Genomic DNA, 23,430 nt, shown 5'->3' on the forward strand with positions numbered 1-23,430 from the left:
ACTAAGGTTGTGATAGAGGAAAAAAAAGAGATTTCTTAATAGAAATAAAAATAACACAGTTTATATTACAAATGTTTATTAACAATGTTTATTAGTAATGATACTATATATTGATATAATCTAAATCTTTGAAAACATCTCTTCTATTGAAAATCTCAAAAGAAAAAATTTAAATTTTCTTTTAAAAAATCCATGCTCATGGCCAAGAACCACTGATATACGATAGTGTGTAATCATTTTCCCTTTTTGTATCACTTACCCAGGTTATCTAAGCTTTCTCATAAAGTCAAAAAAATAGGTATTTAAAATAACCCAGAAGGTTATCCTGAGACTAAATATATTTGAGACTAAAAACATTGCTAATATCTGTTTAAATAGCTCTGTCTCCTTAGTAGGAATGAGCACCACAAAATGGTGGACTACATTAGTAAAACACGATAGCAGGGCCATAGCTTTGAATCTTTCCCCTCACCTAGCTGTAAATTATCTGTAAATTGATCAATTTTTTTTATGAAGTCCTGAATATTTCTGAAGTAAATAATTTCTATTTTTGTTACTGAGCAGAAATGTCTCTTGTCCCACCTCTACTTGATTATGTATTAATTATAATTTTATTTACATGATTCAAGTCAAATTATGCCTTATTGTATAGAAAATCTAATTAAAAGGATGAACTGAAAAAAGCATCAGAACGCTTCTTAGTCCTTGTAAATGCTAATTGATTGCCAAGGTGAAACTGGTGTTACTATTAGGAAAGAACATTTAAATTGGTTTCTGAGAAAACCCTTTCCTATTTCCCTAGGTAATCTAGTATAGTTTTGAACATAGATGGAGGAGACTTCAGGTACATAAAAAAATAAGATTTAATTATTTAAAATTTTAAACCACTGTTATTTTTATATCTCTTTGGAAAATTAAGTAAAATTCATTTTACTCTTAGGAATGTACCTAATTAACCATATGGATTAAAAATCCCTTCCTGAAACTGACGGTTAGGCCTTTAGAGGACTGAAAATATCTGAAGCAAAGAAGATGCAATTAGTCAAACTACGGAACAACAACAACAGAATCTTTAAGATGGGATATTAAAGGGAAAAGCAATAAACAATCCTTTATAAAGAAGAAACTTTACAAGAAGGAAAGTACAGTATTTTAGGTTATTAATAAAGGAATGATAGCCTTTACTGTCTTTTAGCTAACTGAATGATGCTGTGATTAACTGTGGTTTCTGAATCAATCTGACTATAATTTGCTGATAACATTTTGAAAGAGACTTTGGAAGCTGCATGCACAATCAGTGGTTTCAGTCTTCATCTCCCTAATTATGATTCATACAGCTTGGAAATGAAAAAAAAAAAACTTCCACATCAACTTTTTATTTATACTTAACCGTATCTTTGGATATCAGTATGGCAGTGAGCACTAAAAAAGTGATTCCCAAGTATGGGTTTGCATCAGACCTACCTAGCTGCCACAGCCCAGAGACAGCCCCAAAACGATAGAACTATAAACCTTCCTTGGGGCTGTTCTATTCCAATACACAAGTCAGCGCTATTGACTTCTTAAAATGTCTGGCCAGTATGGTATTTTATTAAAATTCTGGTTACATTCTGAGAGATATGGGAAGAAATGGTTGATTTTTGTACTTGTTATTGACCTTAAAGAAGTCATTTTCCTTCTCTGGATTTAGTTTTCTATTTTTTAAACTAGGTAAGATGAATATCATCCCATATCTTGCAGAAACACTAAGAAAAGGCAATGGAAAAAACATGGGAGAAGACAACATAGGGACATTTAGGACACAGCCCATGGTGTTGCTCCATAATGGAGGATATCTTATGTTTTGACACCTTCTGATTCCACTGTAGTCTCAAATAAAAGTGCTTTCACTGTATATTTCACTCTTGTAACTGAAAGTGAGCAACACATTGGATTCTTCCCTAAATGCAGAAAGACTGAAAACTGGGCAATCTTCTTTTGCCTATCCTGTCTTCAAGCTGCTTCTCAGACATAGCATCAAATTTATATATAAGGTCTAAGCAGTAATTTCATCTAAGATTTAGAGCCAATACGAAGGGGCAAAGAAATGGGAATTTTCTGCTGGGATGTGACCCTATGGAAAAGGAATTCCCATAGTAGACAAAGGGCTTCTCTCCTGAGTCCCATTCTACGTGGTCTGCACATATCTTTGTCATTACAGTAATCACGCTAGAAATATTCTTCTTTTCTTTATAGAGATCCTGCATCAGGAATTCCTTGAGAATGAGGTGTTAAACACTAATAAATGGAGAACCCAAGTCAGTTGACCACTATAGCCTGGATCATGACTTTTCTAGTGAAATGAAGGGTTTCGAGGTTGTCTTATGCTCTTTTTTTCTAGTCTCCCCACTAAAAACCTCCATTCTCTCTCATATATTCCTCCACACCTTTCCATCTATCACTCAGTTGTTCCAAAGTCTCAGTAAGGGTATGGCTAGCTCCCACAAAAGAACTGGTGACACATAACTTTAACTATGAGTATAGGTGGGAAGGAGGTGAGTGTCTCCTCTTCCAGTACATCACAACTCTCTAAAACCATTTTTATACTTGAAATTATACATTGAGTAATTAGTTTCCCCATAAGAGTTTTGTTTAGAAGTGTCAATGTTTGATAAGTATATTCTATAGAATAACATAGTATCATGGAAAGAACAATTTCTGTTAAAACCTATTTGGCTTTTATTCTCCATCCCTTTAAAATACTTTTACACAACTGTATAAGTCAACTATACTCCAATAAAATTTATTTTATTTTTAATTAAAATGTAAATATATATACAGGAGTTCCCATTGTGGCAGAGCGGAAATGAATCTGACTAGGAACCACGAGATTTCGGGTTCAATCCCTGACTTTGCTCAGTGGGTTAAGGATCCAGCATCACCGTGAGTTGTGGTGTAGGTGGCAGACGAGGCTTGGATATGGTGTTGCTGTGGCTGTGGTGTAGGCCGGCAACTGCAGCTCCGATTAGACCCCTACCCTGGGAACCTCCACATGCCATGGGTGCGGCCCTAAAAGAAGACAAAAAGAAAAAATATGTATATATTTATTTTATATATATATATATATATGTATATACATATATTTAAAGTATTTTTCTCTATTTTTTTTTATAATTGTCCATTACTAAAAGAGTCAAAAAAGAAAGTTTATAGTCTTGGGAATGTGTAAAGAAGGAGTTAAATTTATACGATTAGGAGTTTTCCCATCAGAATATATCAAATTCACATTGTCCTGTCATTTTTTGCCAAGTCAGCACACAGCTACTATGCCTACCTACTGTCAGAAGCCTATGGCTTGTACTGTTACCTATATCATCAAGGAGAATCCACCTGCTACTGAGGATGAAGAATGTCATTCCTTACATTTTATGCTACATGCTCAGACTGACATATTTAACCAGATGACATACTTACATCGGCCAAAATGCCCCATAACAATGATACTGTTAAATTCAGAGGGATGAATGGAAAGACCAGGAACAATCAGTCACTGAGTGAACTCTTGACTTGAATATATTTACCCAAAAGAGATCAATGGAAAAAGTAGATACAATTAATAAGGCGCATTCACACACATGATAGAATCAATAATAGATATGAATGTTGGGTAACAAAACATAGATCAGTATTAAGAAATTTCAGGGCTCTATTAAAGATATCCCATGTTAAAATTAAAGTCCATGTTACATTTTTCCTCTTATGAAGAAATCAGTGCCAGGCATTAATAAACATTTCCTTTTCATGTAATGATTGCATTATACAATGAAGGGCAGCTCAAAATAGTTCCAACTTGGCGATAACCCAGCAAAGACAGTTTAGTTGTCAAATTATGTTCATTTTCCTGAAAATTTGGAATATAGTAAGTATTTTGCAATAAAACCAACCAAAAATAAAAGGAAACTCGCCACTTTGGGGGCGAGTAGGGAAAGAAAGAAAGAAAGGAAGGGAGATGGTTGAGAAGGCAACCAGATGGGATGGAAAGTGACATGGAAGTGTAAAAGAAAGCAAAAAACCTCTTCCCTGCCTTTTGCCCCCATAAGCATAGCCATTTCCACAACACTTTATCTACATTCCATCCAAGGTCAATACCTCCAATCCACATGCCCTTCTAGTCTACAGACTCTTTGTTTCTACTTTTTCTCCTTGAGACATTCAACCTTGCACAGCAGGTACCAGGCCCTACTTCCTTTCAGTGAAAACAAAAAACCTGACTAAGTTATTAAATGTTTCTGTGCCTACATCTAAATGTTCCTGAGCCAGCTGATCTCCCTCATCTCTACAGATGCCCCTATGAAAGCACCTTTGGCCTTTGTCTGAATTGCTAATGAGAGGGAAAGTGCTACTGAGAATGAGATAATAGTTTTTAAAACTTTGTCTTCCCTATAGTTTGAGGCATATGCATTTCAAGTCATGGGCTCTAGAAAGCAAACCGCTTCTTTTGATATCTAATCCATGTGCCTCTATATGTACTGTGCACATGAGAGGTTTTCTCTAGAATTTATCAGTGTAGAACCAGCTTTCTGTGGCTAGCTCAATCATCTCTCTTTATATAAACAAGTATCCAGGAATAATAATAGGAATTAGCAGTTATGATTGACAAAACACCTCCATATTTCAGGTATGGTACTCTGTAATCATTTTTTCCTGAATGGTATTTTCCTACTCTTCTTCCCATTTAAGTCAATTATTAATTACACTTAATTTCCACTATCCGAACCCATACATGTTCGGGCTTTTGATTCCCACATAATTGTGCTTCTTTCCCTCTTGATTTCTCATAACTCTCTCTTATGAGTAAGTGGCAAGGAGAAGTTTATTATAGGGAAAATAATTCACTGATGGTTAATGGTTCCTTTTTTTCTCCCTGCACAGCTCTCTAATCCCTTCCCTTTAACTCTCTAGCAAGAGTTTTGGACTACCAAAAATGGCTATCACGCAGTTATTGTTTGAAATGGTTTGACATCCTTCAGCCAGTGTCATAGAGGTAGGCTTTCATTAATATTTGAGAATTGGTGGAAGGTAATATGTTCCACTGAATCTGTTTACAGGGGATACTGTGATTCACATTCCAGACAGAAAATCACAGAGAAATAGAAGCAGACTGATTCCTCTAACCATCTTCTGCTGGAAAGAGAAAGTCTAGACACATACACTTTTATCTCCTGTTTCCTGAATTTTTGACTCCTCCTAGCCGTCCTCAGAAATGTTTCTTTAGGAGTTCCCATCGTGGCTCAGTGGTTAACGAAACTGACTAGCATCCATGAGGATGCGGCCTCAGTCCCTGGCCTTGCTCAGTGGGTTAAGGATCTGGCGTTGCTGTGGCTATAGGGTAGGTCAGCAGCTACAGCTCCGATTCCACTACTAGGCTGGGAACCTCCATATGCTGCCGGTGCGGCCCTAAAAGACAAAAAATAAAATAAAAAATAAAAAATAAAAGAAAGAAATGTTCCTTGGGATTATGGAAAGGTATTACTAATTCTAGTAGGCAACATGGCAGGTGGGGAAAAAAAGGATTTATAGGACACAGAGTTAGGTCGAAATCCTAGGTTAATCCTTACCAGTTCTGTGACACTGACAATTTGTTAACTTCTCTAAGCACTTGATTTTTCATCTATAAAATGGAGGTTTTTCTTATTTATTTCTCATCTATAAAATGGAGGTAATCACAAGGTGATTATGGAAATACAATGGAATGGCACAAGTGAAGTATATAATACAGTTCTTGGAACAAAAAAGATGCTTAAAAATGTTTAAATCCCTATTCCCTCTCAATCATTTTATACATGATCCTTACTTTTTCGTGTGGTTCATTGTCATGTACCACAAGAATAGCTCATAACAACTTCAATAATCACACTGTGTGCTGCTGACATATAAATGCTTGGTTATAACTTTAATTAAAGAGAGAGTTCATGGACATGAAAGGTAAGCTCAGGGAAGGGGAGTGGCAAGAAGCAATCTGAGGGCTCAAAGACTCAGTGGCAGCCCCTCACCAAGCTGGGTATCTTAACCTGGGCTACAGAGGCTTCCTCTAAATTTGACAGGTCTTTGAAGATAGGTGATCTCATATACATAATTACAATTCTGCCACCAAGTGAAAACAGAGAAATCAAAATAAAAACTAAGCTGAGTTAGTACTCCTTGTATACCAGAGCATATGGCCTGGGAATCCACAGCTGTTACAATAGCTATTATATAACACCAGGAGCATGGAAAAGGGGGGTATCAATTCCAAATAGAGGAAGTGAGGGACCTCCTGTTGTGGCTCAGCAATAATGAACCCAACTAGTATCAGTAAAGACACGGGTTCGATCCTGGGCCCTGGTCAGTGGGTAAAGGATTTAGCATTGCCGTGAGCTGTGGTGTAGGTCATAGACGCAGCTCTAATCTTACATTGCTGTGGCTGTAGTGTATGCTGGTGGCGACAGCTTCTATGCGACCCCTAGCCTGGGACTTCCATATGCCATGAGTGCAGCCCTGAAAAGACAAAACAAACAAACAAAAACAAATAGAGGAACTGAGAAAGTTTTTGTATATGAGGAAGGAAATGATGGTACTCTCAAAAGGACTGAAGAAAATCTAATGAAAAGACTAGAACAAATGTGCAGGCAGCATTAACAGAAAAACAAGGGGAGGTACAGCACCAAAGGGCCAACAAGAGCATGAAGTCATTCCTTCCTCAGGCTGGTAAGAAAGCCATAACTATAACTCAAAGAAAGGATTTTGTATTACAGTAGGGGAGTTGTGGCTTTGGACAGAGAATTATAGATACTGAAAACAAAGCAAAACAAACAAACAAAACTAAATCTTTTGTCTTCCACTCTTCGATCTCCTGTTAAAACTTCTCCCATCAGCTAAACCCAATGAGAAGTAAGAGGACAAGAAATCTAGGCGATACAGCCCAACGTGGTCAGCCTCCCAGGTCACTGAGTAGCACAGATAATGGGTTTAGAGGGATAAACTGAAGAATGGTCAGTTTGGGATTGATAATTAAAGGAAAGAGAATATCATAAGCTAAGGAAATAGGATGAATAAAGACAGAGTATTAAGAAATTCCAGAATCTGTTTAAACAATGATCAATAGCCTCATGTGTTTGGAGTATGAGCTATGTTGGGGTGTAGTTTGAGATAAAGCAGACTTGGTTCAGGAAGGAATTGAAAGAATTCTGTCAAGAGGTTCCTATCAGGAAGTCCAGCAGATCCCAACAAAATAGCACAGGACTGATTTCCCTATGATAATCCAACAGTCTCACCCCCAGTCTTTACTTTAGAGAGTGAGGACTGGAGAATGTGACGAGGCTAATAATTTTCTAATTATGTAATAATGGGTCATGTTACAACAAGTTTGTATTTATGTGCATGTGGCCATCCCCATCGAGTTATGAATCCTCTGTTACTTGAGTATTTCATCAGAGAACAGCCCACAGAGGTCCTTAATCATTGGTTTTGATCACTTGAATTTTCCTTCAGTGTTGATAGACTAAAGAGGCCCTGTTAAATGTGGTATGGCAGGTGCATTCACATCATTTTCATGTGGGAAAAATTCTCTGTGTGGTGTAGAATCACACAGGCATGTGTTTCAGCTAATTAACTGGATGGCAACCAATCCCTCAAGTCTTTTTCAACATTATTGCTTCTCCAGCTTTTCACACCCATCATGTCAACACATGTTACCACAGCCTGTTAGCTTATCTTTTTGCTAGCAATATAACATTAATTTACCAATAGGTTATTTAAACTTTGTCCATTCCTTTTGACTGTTGTGCCTTCTTTATAATATTTGAAACATCTCCTGGGACAATATCTATTTAGTATTCTATTGACACACAACTTTCTCCATCCTATAAAGGAATTTACCAGTGTACAGCGGGTCATGCTCAAAAATGGTTACATTTTTTTCCAGAAACATGCCATTTCATTTTTTATACTTTCCTCTCTCTTCAAAGCAGGAAATTACATATATTGGGGAAATATTTGCTGCCAAGCACTCTATTAGGTAAAATGCTATGTACATCACATGATAACCTGCCTCTCACAAAAAAATTCACAAAACATTTTGTTACATTTTTCATACAACCTTATGGTTGACAGTGATCATATAGTTTATCCAGGAAAACATAACCAAAATGCTTCAGAGACAGAATTTAAACTCAGGTCTCCCTGATGCGACAAACAAGTCATTCCCCCATGCCACACCCTGTAGAGCCCTTCATCATTCTCCTTTGCACTCCACAGGTGGCCAGTGTGGTCATCTTAAAATATAAAATCTTATGAGCCATTAACTTTTTAGTGTGAATGGATTATTATTAAATCTTCAAAGAGTATTTAAGAATTATAAGAGATCTTAAGAAAAAAAAAAAAAACACTCCAGGAAATGACTATTAAGAGTGGTTTTCAGGCATTCCGATTGACTGTAGCAGTTGCTTTTTGATAAAAGAAGTCTTTTGAGGGCATTCAAAATTTAATAGACAGACTTCTCAATCTTTCCTATAGAAATGATTTAGTTGTTTTCCCAATAAGAGTTGTCAGAGACTGAACATGTTGTTTTGCACAGCAAGGTAACATTTTACTTTTCCCAAAAGGATATCACTCAACTTTCAGTTTTTCACTGTGGTATTGAGTTAATGCTGAAATGTGAGTTCTGTGAACTACCATCACCAGCAGCCATGGTCCCATTCCCTTATACAAAGTGACACATATGACTTGAGATGGTCTAAATCACAGAAATACTAGGCTGTCTTCCTGAACCATAAGAGGTTGAAGACTGAGACTATGGCTCTTAATAACTTTGGCCTGGAAGAAACTCTCATTAACTATAGACAGTTCTTTTTCATATGAGGCCTCCAGGTAATGCTGTCCATCTCAAGATGACCTTGGAGGGAAAATATTACTGGGAATCTCTTAGGAATTTCTTACTTTTTTTTTAGAGCTTCAGGATTTTAGCAATGTACCACAGGAAAACAAAAACAGAAGAAAACAAAAAAACAGCCTCCCTACAGTGGGTTTGAGGAAAAGCAGCTAGATACAACCAATTATGAGAATAACAGGCTGTTCTAACCTGGTCATTGCTCTCAACATCAAGGCACAGTCCACAGAGGTTCTCAACAAACATGTGCTAAGAGTTTTTGATTAGGTTAGGTTATGTCAAATACTTTGCTAAAGGTTACGGAGGCAAATATTAAAACATTATAGCTGCTGAAAAGGGGCTCATAGATTAAAAGGTGGATGTGTAATTGAGTTGAACTACAAGGTTTAAATCTGTAAAACATTCTAAGAGACTCCATATTCTAAATACACTATGCATATTATGAAGCAGGCAAGGTCAATCTCTATCCATTAACTAGCAACTGTTATGTGAAATCATAGGCTTCATTATTACAAAAATAAAAATAAAACAGAAAAGAAGGAAATTATGAGGAAGAGAGCTTAGGAAAACATTAAGTATACTCTTCTTATGGAGTAATTATTCTAAAAAAATATTCTTTTTGGTCTGTTGCTTTTAAATAAAAAATTTTACAATAGAACAAACACATAACAAGGCAAAAATTTATAATTTTATAGCCCTATGAATTTTCTTAAAAAGAACAAGCCCTTGTAATTGTCCCCTAGGTTAATAATAAAGAGTATTACAAACCCTCAACCCTTATCCATTCCTTTGTCACTATACCCTCCCTCTATTTCAAAGTAACTTTTACTCTCACAGTTAACACCATGGATTAGTTTTGCCTCTTCTTGATCTTCATATAAAGGATTTATCATTATGTACCTTTTTAATCTGGCTACTTTCCAATATTTTGTTTCAGATATTCATGTTCTTGTGGACAGTAGTTCACTGCTTTCGTTGCTTTGTTCTATACTGTTCCAATGGATAAATGTTTTGCAAATTAATTTTATTATACAGTTGATAAAGAGTTTAGTTAGTTCTATTCTTTTGGTTAATTCTGTTATGAATATTCTACACATCTTTGGCGCACAAATACGTGAATGTGTTTTTGTTATGGTATATAGTTGAGTAGAAATATTAGTAAGATATTTATCTACCTACCTACCTATCTTTCCAAAATTAGTAGATTATAACAAAGTTTTTTGAGATCCTGCTGTGCAGCACTGAGAACTATGTCTAGATACTTACAATGGAGCATGATAATGGGAGAAAAAAGTATGTATACATGTATGTGTAACTAGGTTCCCATGCTGTACAGTGGAAAAAAAAATGTGTTGGGGAATAACAATCATATATATATATATAAAGTAAGATCTAAAGAATAAAAAAATTTTAAAAAAATAGCAAAGTTTTCCAGAATGTTTGTCATTTGTCAAAAGCAGCAGTCAATACTTTAAATAGCAGCGTATTAGTCTTCTTAGTTTTTACCTGTCTGTTGTGTGTGTCATGGTATTACATCCATAATACTTTTAATTTCCTGGTGACTAATGATTCTAAGCACCTATGTATGCTTTTTAGCCATTTAGATATTTTTGTGTGTGTGTAAAATACCTGTTCAACTTTCTCATGTTTTTTTCTGTTTATATTATAGGGTTATATATACATGGAAATTCTTTCAGTTATATATCAAGTACATTCTCCATCTTGTGACTTTATATATATATATTATCTTCATGAAGTTCTTTGATGAACACAAGCCCCCAATATGAGTACAGTTTAATTTATCAATCTTTCCTCTATTGTAAATGAAATATTATTTATCATTTTACTTTCATATCTTTGTGTTGCATTTTATTTTGAGGTGTCCTTTAAAGGAGCACATAGCTTATTTTTCTTTAAATCTAATAGTCCTTATCATCTTATTTAAAAGAAGAATATATTTAGTCCATTTACATTTAATGCAATTACCAATATAGCTACATAGACATTTCATCGCATAATTTACTTCCATTTTGTTTCTGTTTGTTTTTATCTATTTACTTCAGCTTCTTTCTTTTTTAAAGTAATTTTAACTATTTTTCCTTTCCTTGCATTATTGGTTACACATGTCATTTAGTGCTTACTCTAGAGATTACAACTTCTATCTAGAATGTGTCAACCTTTAGTGAAATAGAACTATTGATACTTCTTACAATATTCAAGGGTCTCTGACATTTAGTCATGATTCTACATTATGTATTCTTGTTGACAAGAAATCTGTCTCATTATATTTTAAATCTCAGAGAATCTATTATTGTCTTATATAATTAACATTGCTTTTAATTTATTTACACTTTAAACATACTCAGATTTATTTTCATACATAACATTTTAATTTTTCTTACATACTAAATAAGTATTATTATTAGTGATAAGATGAATCTCTCTACAATATTATCTTCTATAGAAAACATTTATTTTTATCTCGGATACACAGCTACTCTAGAGACAGTTATCTCAATCCAAGGACCGATAAGATTCAAAACTATATCTGGATTACCCTTAACAGTGCCCCTATTCCTTAATAGTTGTGAATTTCAATTTTTATTTTCTTATTCCTGTGAATATATAGAAAGTTCCATTTAGTTATTCAAGTTTAATCACCCATAGTCAGCTCAAAGTAAAGAATGGTACATAATATTTGGTTTACTTCTCTGGGCATCTCTTCTCTTTACTTCTCTGGGCATCTCTTCTCTTTCAGATATTATCCAAACACATTTTTGCTACCCTGATAGCTCTATGATTGCCTCAAACAACTTGTTTACATTAAGTCCAGGTATTCTAGTTGTTATCACTGGAAGATTTGGTCCAAAAAGCCCTATACCATGATTGCAATAGGTAGTCCCTGATTCTTCTTATTTTAAATTAATGAGAGGTTTAGGTGAAATCATCTCTTTTAGTTGAGTCATTGTGAATATGTAACTCACTTGTGAGTAAGGACAGGGTGACCAAACTATAAACTTTCAACTCTAAGGTACCAGAGATTAGATTCATGGAACATAATATGCAGCAGGTAACTGCTATCAAATACATTTTTAAGTAAGAGTACACAGCCCAAAAGTCATTCTTCATTTGACCTATGCCAAAATAATTTATAGACTTTCTACAATTGCAAAAGTTGTCTTGGAAAATCATAAATTATTCAGCATCAATACTTTCTAGAAAGTGTTTTTAGAGCATATGCACACTGGAGGAAAGCCATACCTTCAGTATACTTGTGTATTTATAAAAAAGCAAACAGAAAAAGAAACAACTAAAGCAAAAATAGTTAAATGGATTAAATGTTTGCCAGGAGAATCATCTTTAAATAGTTAACAAAGAGAATGACACCTTCTGTCCAACTACAAATGAATAATAACAATGAAGAGTACAATGATAACACATGTATATTGAGTGCTCCCTGTAAGCCAGAAGTAAGAGCTTGTGAATAATACTTCACTTAATCTTCAGTAACAAGTCTATGGACTAGCTCTTATTTTTTTTTTTTCATCTTAAAAGGATAATGAAACAAAGATACCAAGGTCCTGCCTAAAGGTATGCAGCTTATGAACTTCATAAGACCCTGTGGCTACACAGCTAATGACTATGCTCTGGAGTCTACTTGAGTGAAGCAACTGAGCCACCAAGAAATCATGTGGCAAATTATGATACACTAGAGAATGGAACACAGAGCAAAGCATATTTGGATCAAATCCAGATTCTCACCATTCTAGCTCCTCATAGCTAAGGTCCAGAGTTATCACTAGATTCCTCTTATAATGATGAGTATATATTCCTTTCTCTATGCGTGTGTGTGTGTATGTGTGTGTGCATGTGTGTTCACATTGGTAAAATGCTAAAAGCCCATTAACTTGTATTAATTCAGTCAATTTTCAGATAATCATTTTGAAGTTAAACATCATGGTCTTGGACAAGCCAGACAATTTTTTTTGGCTCTGCCATTTATTATATGCAATCTCAGTTAAGTTTTTTAACCTTTTTCACCTAAGAGTCAGTTTCCTCAGCATAAATAGGGAGCTGGTAATACTAGCCTCTCACAGATGTGATTATATCATTAAGATAAATCTTTCTAAATAGTTGATACATTGCAAGTACTTAATTAATATTTCTGGGTTTTGTTTTACCTTTGAAAAACATGGTTAGATTAATATTCCCAGGAGTTCCTGTCATGGCTCAGCAGTTATGAACACGACTAGTATTCATGAGGATGTGGGTTTGATTCCTGATCTCGCGCAGTGGGTTAAGGATACAGCATTGCTGTGAGCTGTGGTGTAGATCACAGATGCAGCTTGGTTCTGGCATTACTGTGGCTGTGGTGTAGGCCAACAGCTGCAGCTCTTATTTGACCCCTAGCCTGGGAACTTCCATATTCCACAGGTGCAGCCCTAAAAAGACAAATAATAATAATAATGATAATATTCCCATGTATAAATTAAGAAAGACATTTGAACATTATGAACCCCACTGGTCTGGTTCCAATTCTTAGGGTCAAAGGAGATACCCAAGTTGGCTATACATGTAAGTGTTAGCAGGGAGAGCAGGTAGGTTATTCATCTGAAACAGCAAAGCCATAGGAAGAACCACTTAAACTGTGGTCTGTGTAGGAAACCAAGGTTTCAGCTGAGAAATGTATGTTAAGCACTGAACCAAAGACCCCATACTGAACTCCATGAGAAAAAACAATGGATCAGAAGCAAAAGAATCAATATTAGAATGTACTGTCAATTATAGTAGCAGTGAAAACTCTCAAGCCTGATCAAGGAAATAATGCATTTTCTTCTATTTCTGTGGCTCCAGGAAAGTGAGATGAGGACAAGGGACAATACAGGGCTAGAAACCTCTAAAAGGCATCATAAGGACCTTTATGGTCAGAGTGGGTAAGCAGTGTAAACACCACCCCTTAACAAGTGCTGTATAACAGCATTTTTTCTTCTATAAATACATTTCTCATCAACATTATTCTGCCTTTATAAATTCAAGGGTGCTTTCCTTGTTAAGATAACAACCCAAATCCTTTTCTGAATACCAAAATTCATCTAAATAGTTCCCAGCATAGCCCGACTAATCTGAATTTTAGATGTCTTATTTTTAAAATGAGTTAGAAACTTAAGATAAATGTTCTTTTTATACAGATTTCTAGGATATAGCCTGCAATGTTTTTGGCACGTTCCCATGACCTTCTCCCTGTTGTGCAGAACACTCTAAACACCACAATCAATCCCTGTGGCCTCTAAAACAGGGTTTCAGTACCAGGGAGAGTTGTGTATTTCATTAACTGTGGTTCATACTACTTGGACTTTTTTTTTTTTTTTTTTTTTTTTTTAAGGAGCATGTTTTGGCCATGAACGCAAACCCAACTGTTAGTGTCCTAACCCAATTTGGTTTATTTATGACACATGTGTCTTAATAACTGGTCATTAGTAAAAGAAATCTAAAATAAGCAACATTTCCAACAACAAAGCTATTAAACTGTCTAAACATTCTACGTGAGGGTATTTTCTCAAGAATTCATTACTAAAAACAGCTTTCCACAGGTTTTTCAATGTACCCCTTTGCTTGCATATCTGCTCCTACTCACTAATGCCATTATGTGCTCCACATTTGCCTTTAGGAAAGCAAATTAACATTTTATTTTCAGCTACTCTTTATACTGGACTGTTCTTAGTCAATCTGAAATGGAGAGGCTAGGATATTTATGGCCTTCTGAAACCTTCTTCTCAATTCCTCTGAAAACATTTATTATGTGTAGAAGCTATTGTAATGCTTCTTATTTGTCAGTTTGACTTTTTGTTCCAATTAAGAAAATTCTGAAGTAGAATCAGTTATTGTTCTAGCCCTAGTAAATATTCATGGTATAGGCAAAGTGTAGGTGATTTTTGGTATTCCATTCATAATATAATAGTCACTTCTTTCGATGCCTTAGCTTTTCTGAAATCTGACAAGAAAAAGTAATGGCTGTCAGGCAAGAATGATTTCTTATAACCAATACGCATAATAAAAAGGATGTAAATTAAATAGATATAATGTAATTTATCTCACATATTTTTTTTACTCATTTCTGTAAATAGTCTATAATGAATGCCTGAAAAAGTAATATGTGTAATTTCCATTATAATATATTGGTACCATATTATAGGTGACAGTTTTTAAAAACAGTTTTTCCTGCTTTTAGTTTGTGTTCATTTGAAATAGCAGCATTATTCCTTAGTGTTTACTGCCACAGAAAGCTAAAGCAAGTAAAACATGTCATAAGAGATGTATACAATGTAAGCACAGCTGTATATCTTCATTGTGTCATTTGGTTTTCATGTTTAAGCGATTTACATGCTTTACTAGTAACACATTTTAAAGTGATGGAAACATTGAGAGTGTGGTACATGATTCACAACACTTTTTTTTGTGTGTGAGCTAAACAAAAATTTTCTAATAGAAAAAAGGTTGACATATGATATTAAGAAATCGTATATGTTTTATTTCTAGAATAAACTATTTTGCACTTCAAATATAAGATGTATTGGTTTACTCTTATGTGAATATCAAAGCTAGAATTCTACTTTTAATTTGCCAGGCTTATGTTTTGAGATGGCATGTATTGAATATATTTTAATTCATGTAATTTCTCCTTTATTATTAATTAATAATCTTGGAATGACCCCAAGGATGCAGTTTCTATGAGGTACATTGTGCAACATTTTATAATGAGGAAATGCAGTACTCACTAGTTCTCATTTGGTCTTTAGTCCTATTCAATACAAAACCAGCTGCTTTTAGCAAGGTCCATTTCTGGAAATTTCCCAAAAGATTTCACCCTAAATCTTTGACTTCCCATTATGGTCTTGCTGTTCTGGGCTGTCTTCCTAACTCTCACTTTCTCTGACTTCTGGTCCTGCTATTAGTTCCCTAATTTAGGCATTTATAATCCTCCTAACCTTTGTTGCCATCATATTCTTGGCTTTGTGTCCTCCCTAGCATATGGCATTTCCTTAATGTTTTATGAGAATTCTAATGTCAGCCATGTTCCCTCAAGGTCTCAGAGCTTGGACTAAGCTCTGGATAGAAAAAAAATAAAATAAAATAAAGATATTTAACACTTAAAACCCACGCTATAAAAAATAAAATAAATGTGTAAGCTTAAATCACTTCACTATTCTTTAGCAATGTTTTCCTATTCATCATATGGGGCAGGCTGGTGCCCATGCCTATTTGTAAGGTCAGAATGTACCCACATGGATTACCTCTGAGAAGAGAAAAAAAGGCAAGCAAAAAGGGAATGCTTCCCAACAATTGATAAATGAAGGGATCACTACCAATAAATTTGTGTCTGGAATCAATGTTCCAGGTGGGAAGAACTAGGATTTAGAAATAAGGAAAGCTTGGCAGGATATATGCAACTAGACTTAAAACCTAGAAGCCTAGAAGCTTAGAATCAGGAGCACAGCAAGTAGGTAAGTGCTGGCCACTGAGTGGGTGAGTAGTGTGTGAAATGAGGTAGATTCAGCAATACATCTACAAATGTGGGAGCACCTTTGGGGAAAAGGTAGAGAAGGTTGTGTTTTACAAGAAACAAAGATAGTCCAGATCCTGGTTGAGGGTTTTTATAGGCTGGAAGTCAGAACAGTTGGGTACACTGATAAGAAGATCCTTATCAGTATACACAGGCCAGTCACTTAACCCTTTTGAGCATCAGTTTCCTCCTGGGTAAATGTGAAAAATAAAATTGCCATTATGTCCCTCACAGTACCATGTGAAACACCAATAAAATAATGGAAGTCCAGATGCTTTGGGAGGATAAAGAGGTTTATAAATATAAGCCACTATCATAACTTGGGAAAAACTGTATCATCAAGAATTCTTTTTTGAGTTTATTCTCCTTTTGGAGGGTGCTGAGAGGCTGATACACAAGCCTTTGCAAAATACAGTGATATCTTCTGAGAAAGAAAAGGATCAACATAAGAAAACACAATGATTAACTGTCCATTTACCTATAAAGGTGTGGAGAGAAAATCAATAAGGTTATGTAAGTAAAAGTCAAGTTTCCTGCTAAAACTCCAGAACAATAAGGAAATTGTGTTGAACAAATGTTATGCATATCATGCTTTTTTCTTGTTCACAGTCCAATAATTAAGTTTTGCTTTTCTGCAATATGATATGCACTATATATAAAATACATATAGTTTTGTGTTATTTCATAAAACAAGTATCTTCATAAGCCAATACACTTTTGCTAGCATTTATATAGATCTGTAGGGTTTGTGAAAATCTTTCAAATCCCTTGTTGCTATTTTAAAGTGCTTTTAAGTCCAACTATCAGTTATGGAATGGATTCATATGTCCACTGGACATCAGTATGTGGAGATATGAATCCCTACAGAGAAATTTTGAGTGCTTCAGTGCTTCATCTCTAGAGAGAAAGCAAGTTGGAATAACTTATACTAGAATATGAGATAAGAGCTTAGTAAATGATATCATGAAATGATCAAGACGAGTGACCCCAATTCCACAGTGATTACCATAAACAAGTAACTCCAGCACATTTCTCCTTAGTTTTCTTATCTAAACAACAGAGATAATAATGGTACTTTTAAATAATTCCTATGAAGTAAATGTATTAATCCACATAAGTGATTAGAAGTGTGGCAAACCCATTATTTAACAGTTTAAGACTTTCCGAAATCTTAATGGAAGATCGATGGGATGATTGCAGCTAGACTACTGATCAAATGCAGGTTTAAAAAAAAATGAATTTTTTTTTTTTTGGTTGTGCCCCCACCATGCAAAAGTTCCTGGGCCAGGGATCAAACCCATACCATAGCAGTGACCCAAGCCACTGCAGTGACAATGTCAGATCCTTAACCACTAGGGAACTCAATAAAATGTATTTTTGTAATGCATGCTTTACACATGGGTATGAGCAAGATGTAAAAGTGGGCTTAGCAAATGTTACAGCCTTAAGATATAAGAGCACACAGTGGGAAGGGGTAGTAAAGTAAAATTGTTCAAGGTCTGGGATTTAGGAGGAGCCCCATGAAAATCTCAGTGAAACGGTGGGTTAGAATACACAGTATCCTAGCTGAGATCTTGACTCACTAGGTGTACCCCCATAAAGGATATTCCTGGTTGATGAAGGAGATTTCATTCTCCTCTGCCCAAAATGAATCAGTGTTGATGGGAATGGATAGCATTTATGTTTTACCATATTTGAGATGTAGGTGAAGGAAGTGAGACCTTGACGACACTCTAGCAGAGTCAGGGTTCAAGAGTAGGTGTTATTTAGAGCCTAATCTGAGAAGGATAGCAGATGAACCAGACTGAACGAGACTGCAAGTTGGCAGGCATGGCCAAATGACAGGCATGCATAATATGATGCAAGAACTTCAAGAGCTAAATCAGCTAAATGACATGATCTCCTGTGAGTTTTAGAAAAACTCCTCTGGCAGCTGTGTGTAGGTTAGAGCGGTGAGAGGTCAACTGGAGACAGGGAGACTAGATAGGGACCTGTTACAAGACACACTAAAGTCCAGGACTGGATCAGCAGCCAACAGTTCTCAAGATCAAGGCTCAGAAAACCACAGCTAACAGGTCCAATTCAGCCTATCACTTGTTTTTGAAAATAAAATTTTATTTGAATACAACCATATTTATTTATGCATTGTCTTTAACTGCTATAATGCCGCAATGGCAGAGTCTCATGATCAGGAAAAAGACCACATGGCCTTAAAATATTTTAACACTTAAAATATGTACTCTCTGGTCTTTTCAGGAGTTCACTGATCCCTGCTTTAGATGGGTGCCCCAAAGGTGTGTCTCTTGCTTCTACCCAGGCCACTTTCTGAGCCAGTCCACATGACTCAGTAAAACATCCTCAATTCCCTGAATTGCTCTGATATTATAGCTGGCAATCTCCACACAGTTCTCATCCTAAACATATAGACTACAGCACAAAATCTTTCGTGTCACAGAGAAAAAGAAACAGACACAGACATGGATAACCGAAAGAAACCAAAAGCAAAATAATGGAGAAAGAATGTGTTGCATGCTTTTGCTGCTGTTTGGAGCCAAAGAGCTAAAAGTATAGTATTGTTTACTGTCCAGAACTTGCTTCTACTTGCCCTAAGGATTACTATTATATGTTTCATGTTATTTAAAGAAGTTTATCTACACTCATAGTGTCACCTCAGGTACTCTAACTTATGACTAAACATGAACTAGTTCCACCTTTTCCCCAAAGTAAGAGAGCAGAGCAAGCAAGACAAAGTATTCTTTAGGTTAAAATACTCTCATCAAGGCTTCCTGATGCTACAAAATAGCAATAATACTTTCCCCATGGTGGTGAGGGGAGACATTCGTAGTTTGTTTCATCAATCCATTAAATTTTTTCTATTTTTAGTATCCTGTATTTATACACCACTTTTTAATTTTATATGTATGTATGTGTGAATATATATGCATACATATACATATTTCAGTGTTTTGAAACCACTTAGGCAGAGGCAAGGTTTAACATAGGTTTCACCTGGATTTCTCGGCCTCTCAATGTATCTTGAATCTGAGTTTGATAACTCCTATATCCAGCAAGTATAAATATCATATCTAAGTGTCTCCATCTATTTTCTCACTGTTTTGTCTTTATCTATATTTCCCAGGGGCCTCCCCACCCTCTCTCTCTCTGTCTCTCTCATCTTAGACCACCGTTAAAATAGCACATCTCACCTACTCCAAAGACAAAGGTTTTTCTCCACTGTATCCCTCAGCACTTCCTAGGCACCTGATTCACTAAAAAAAAAAAAAAGTGTGCAATAAATATTTATTGAATGGCTGAATGCATGACCTACATGAGCATGCATCTGTCACTCTCATGGGATATCCATCACTTTTGAATTTGTTTCTCAATTATTTATGTACATAGATTTTCTATTCTCAGAAAATAAGCTCCTTGGGGACAGGAATCAAACTATTTCCATCTTTATGCCACAATTGTCCAGGAAATTGCATGCAAATAGTAGATGCATTGTTAATGTCTTAAAAATGAATCAACAAGATTTTGACACATAACGTGGTGTGAAAACTGGCCCAATCTATATATTCTTAGTTATTTCTTTATAGGAAAATGGATTGTAGAAGAATAAATTTAATTAGAAATATAATCTACAGCTTGAAAGTTCAACTATTTTAACCTTGATACATTATTTTTTTCATCCAGAATTTTGTATTCTTATCCACTTAGGCTGACAGCCTACCAAATGAAAAGGTCCAACTGATGCCTTCCAAACTCATCTCTAGAAGGAAAAGTTGTTCTGAACTGTTCACTCCTTGCCACATCAGGTTGCCCTAAGTATAAAGGATGAGATGGGACTGCCTTGTATAAAAGTAGGTCTGCTGTCTGCACATCCTCCTCCGATGTTCAACTACTCATATAGCTAAATATTTCTTCTCAGCTTTTCTTTAGCCTTTTACTTGTATCTCTCGATGAAGTTTATAGTATCAGGTTCTCTTTTTCTCACTTGCTCGTTTTCCAATTATGTATTACCAAAACTTCACCAAAAGCTATGAATTACTGAAAGACTATACTTCCAGTAAGCTCTGTGTTAGTCAAGAACCTAGATTCTCTGTGTGTAATTATGTTTGCAAACATTAGGTGGTAAGTGCCATTTGGAATTGATGAACAATTTATTGACTATTTTTTAAACGATTAATATTTTACCAGTATCTCTAAGGTTTTGCCATAAATGGCTTAAACAATTTTCCCACTTTCTGGACAAAAAAATTGTGCCTAATATTAACTATTTGACAGCTGACCCTTCATGTGCAAAATGAAATATTAGCCCCCTAAACATAATACAAGGTTCACTTCATTAATTTTTATTTTATTGATTTTTAATAATTTTATCTTTTTTATTTTTAAAAAATGTGGCTTACAATATCTAAACACAAAGAAAAGGAATTGATATAAATTACTTTTATACATTGTCACCACAAAAAGCCTAATAAACTACTACCTAATCTCTTTAGTTTCTATTGGTTTCTTCCTTGAAACTGCTTGTTTTTTATAAAATTGGTTTCATTTGCTACTTTTGAGTTGTCTTATTTTACCTTTCTGGCTTATACTGTCCTCAAAATGAGATTCTAGGAGGAGTAGATAATCTCTAGTAAACACTATTGCTCTAAAATTTTACCATGCTTTTGCTGTTTATTTACCATTCTTTTACTATGCTGTTTATGTGTGTCATGGACACCTACGTGTGCACACATACACACACAGGCCAGCACATGTATGCGTGCACACACACAAGCCAATACACGCACTTACACATACACACACAGTGAAGGACTTGTGAACTTGCAAAAGCTCAGTTCAATAAAGTAGGCATCAATGAGATTTACTTTCTGCTGAGTTTGTGTTAGCTTCTCCTAATTATTCTAATCTTCTGTTTACTTGAATTTACTTTCCCTTTATTTTTCTCCACTGACTGTATATACTTGTCATATATACATAGATATTTGTTGTCTTCAGTTTTGAATTTCTCATACTCCATTAAAACAATAAACATGAATAGTACCTACTGTAAAACTCATTTATGTCATTACTGATATTTTTCTCAAATATTTGGCATAGAATCTGTTACCATTCAAATTAACTTTTTCTAAATGGAACATTTCTATGATTTTTGTTTGGTAGGATTAAAAATGTAATTATCATTTTTTGAACACACTTATTTTAAATAGAATCTTGAGCCACATCCTAGATCAGAGATAAGGAAAAAAAGAAGAAGAATTTTATATCCACTCTTGCTTGTCAGCCCTAGATTTTCAAACATAAGTGAGAGATCACAGAGCAGGGAGGTGGGATCAAGAAGGTAATAATCTGTCATTTTCAGGCTGAAAGGTGACCCTTTTAATGATGTATTTGTTAACTTAAGTGACAGAGGCCATAGAGCCAAGAATGGTTCTAATGACATATTATGATGACTAATAGTCCAGCTGGCTCCTTGCCCTTTGCTCCTTTTAAACCTGGCAGATGTGGCAACTAAACTTAGTCTTTTTATATCCAACCTCTACCTTCTGTACTGAAATCTTCTAGTTGAGAAGCAGGGAATATCAAGAGCATTAGTGAAGTATTTAACCAGTTTAGTGTCAAGCAGACTAGCTACGTCCTTGACCATCCAGCTGTTTGTTCCCACCTCCTCAGCTGAGCATCCCATTCATCATCTATTCCTGCATCTCATCTCATGCTGACCTACCATTTCAAAGGTTCTCACATATTTCCTTGATAAGACCTCTGATGCCCATTTTTTTCCCTGTATGTGCCTCTTTCCTGTTTAAATCTATGTTCATGTACCTCTACCAATACTATTTCTTTTATACAGTACATTAAACCATCCAACTTAGAACATTTTACCTCCTTGACCCTTACTTACATTCACAAGCATGCACTGGCCCTAGCCTATGGTATTATAATCATTCATTTTGCCCTGACTCTCCAATCAAGCCTTTAAAGGTCTTTATACCCTAGAGTTCCAAATGACACAATATCTCTGATAAGATACCTGACTTTCTCTCTTTTTTTTTTTTCCTGATTTGGCTTATTCTGCCAACACAAAAGGAAGTCAGTTATGATACAAAAAAAAAAAAAGGGCACATATGGTTGGGCACTTATGAGAGATTAAAGTTAAGGAAATAATCATCTTTCTTTTCTACTTGGAGTTTCCAAAAGATGGTATTTTCAGAATCTCTTTATTATTTTTTCTCTAGTGTCTCTCTCTCTCTCTTATGGCCTCTATGAACAATCATATTCCAACTGCTTTTCTCTCCCAATCTCTTAGATGCCAGCTCTTCCACTTACTCAACTGCATGGACGTAGGCAAGTTACTTTAGCTCTCTGTGCCTCAGTGTCACGATCTATAAAATGTGATAAAACTTATACCTGTCTCACAATGTTTCTGTGAGGATTCAGTGAATGAAATATACAATTCAAGTAGTATATTTAGAAAGGCGCTTAGAATATAGTAAGTGCATGCGGTAGTGCTCATGTAGGAGAAAGGCACACTTGCTTTCACCATAGCAAAATATCTGGGTTTCAAACTCATGGAATCTTTCAGACAGCTACATAATCTCTAATCATAGCTTAACTAAAATAAATCCTCCATTTAAATGTATTGTATTGTGTTAAGCTCATAAAGACTAGTTTACACAGTTTGGTCTCAGAGTGTTGTCACAACTGAAGAAAGAAAGAAGACAAATTAACCTCTTATACAGGAGGACAAGCCAAAAGAGAGCACCTAAAAAAATGTGTCGAATGCACATTTAAGATATTTTACATTATTCTCTGGACCTGAATGAAATACATACAAAAAAAAAAAAAAATCCTTTGGACTCAGAAAGGACTGGAAAGCTTGACACCAAAGAGGCAGGTAGGCCATGAACCCTTATTTGCCTTATTTGCCCAATTGCTTAGACTCATTCCTAGTGCC

Source organism: Sus scrofa, chromosome 3, assembly GCF_000003025.6.
Source record: "Sus scrofa isolate TJ Tabasco breed Duroc chromosome 3, Sscrofa11.1, whole genome shotgun sequence".
In the NCBI taxonomy this organism is placed as follows: Eukaryota; Metazoa; Chordata; class Mammalia; order Artiodactyla; family Suidae; genus Sus; species Sus scrofa.